Below are 1,911 nucleotides of genomic sequence, written 5' to 3'. Positions count from 1 at the left end.
GTTTTAGGTGATTGTTCACACAGCATAAAAAGACACTTTCTGGAAGAACAGTTCAGCTTCAGAACCAATTACGCAAAGAGGTGCTGGGCTTCCTTTTGCTTGAGGTCTTCTTGCTGAAGTTGGACAGTGATTTGTTGGGGTTGCTGGAGTGGTGGGTCTCCTGCACCGAGTGGGGTGGCGGGGGGTGGCGTAAATGGGACTAGATGCCCCAGAACTCCTGTTGTCATTCAGTCGTTCAGTTGTGTCCGACTCTTCGTGACCCCATGGACCAGAGCACGCCAGGCACGCCTATCTTTCACTGCCTCCCGCAGTTTGGCCGAACTCATGTTAGTAGCTTCGAGAACACTGTCCAAACATCTCATCCTCTGTCGTCCCCTTCTCCTTGTGCCCTCCATCTTTCCCAACATCAGGGTCTTTTCCAGGGAGTCTTTCTCTTCTCATGAGGTGCCCAAAGTATTGGAGCCTCAACTTCAGGATCTGTCCTTCCAGTGAACACTCTGGGCTGATTTCTTTAAGAATGGATAGGTTTGATCTTCTTGCAGTCCATGGGACTCTCAAGAGTCTCCTCCATCACCAGAATTCAAAAGCATCAATTATTCGGCGATAGTTGTATTATTCTAAAGACGGACCATCCACATTAAATAAGGACTGTGACTGCAAGTTTACTGTGCGTTGTGCATTCTGAGTGGCTGAAATCTTCATACTTGGTCCAGGTTTGCGGCCAAGGAAAACTTGTCTCAATCACACTGAGACTTATCTAGTCCAGCTAAAGCATCCATGGCAGGCGGCCATCCAACCTCTGCTTAAAAACCTCCAAGGGCGGAGAGTCTGCAACCTCCCGAGGGAGACCATTCTACTTTCAAACAGCTCTTACTGCCAGAAAGTTCTTCCGGGTGTTCAGTCAGAATCTCCTTTCATGTAACTTGGAGCCATCGGTTCGGGTCCTACCCTCCGGAGCAGAAGAAAACAAGCTTGCCCCATCTTCCGTGTGTCAGCTCTTGAGATATTTGAAGACGGCTCGGCCCGCGATTAAAGAGTGGCTGGTTAGCGTTTGGAAAGCTGCAGAAATGCATACAGTTACAGAGCCAATTTCGATTGCTCCCACTAGTTGCACGTATGAAAAACAGATAATATGGGTGCTGAAAAGTATAATAGCTTCTCTGCATGGTAAGGCTGTGAGAATCGCAATGATTATTGCTTATTGATTGTGAGTTCTTATACTTTGGAATGCCCTGCCTGTTGACACAAGGGTGGCTCTTTCAATGTATTCTTTCCAGGGCCTCCCAGGGCCTATTCTGACACCTCTGATCACTGCACCATGCTGGCTCACATACATGTGCAAAATTGTTTTATATGGCTTGCTTTCGACTAGCATTTTCTCAGTGCAGACTCACTGAAACTGATGGTCCTCAGTCAGCGGTTCTCAAACTTTTTTCTCTGAGCCACACTTTCAGAATAAAAATGTGCCACACCAAATTTTTCATCAATATGAAATACAGAGGAAAACATGGGCTGTTCTGGGGGTTCTCCCCCTCCCAGTCAATTTGGATGGGCAGGAAGGGGGTCATGAACAGGGAGGAAAGGGGGGGAAAGCCCCATTTATTGCACTAGCAAAAATCCTTTGTGGGCTTCTGCTAGCAGGACCTGCTAGCTGAATCCTGCCCTATATGTTTGAAATTGCTTCAAGAAGTCTCATACAAGGTGACTGCTAAATTCATATTTATAGTTATACACACAGTGAAATTCAGTATTAATATCCATTGGGGGGGAAAGTACAGTGGAACCTTGGTTCTCAAACATCTCCGTTGATGAACGTTTCGTAACCGAATGCCGAAAACCTGGAAGGAAATGCTTCCGTTTTCGAATGCGCCTCGGAAGACAAATGGCTCCCACTATGTTTTTCAATTTTCT

Source organism: Lacerta agilis, chromosome 7 (assembly GCF_009819535.1).
Source record: "Lacerta agilis isolate rLacAgi1 chromosome 7, rLacAgi1.pri, whole genome shotgun sequence".
Lineage (NCBI taxonomy): Eukaryota > Metazoa > Chordata > Lepidosauria > Squamata > Lacertidae > Lacerta > Lacerta agilis.
This window is presented reverse-complemented; position numbering follows the sequence as displayed.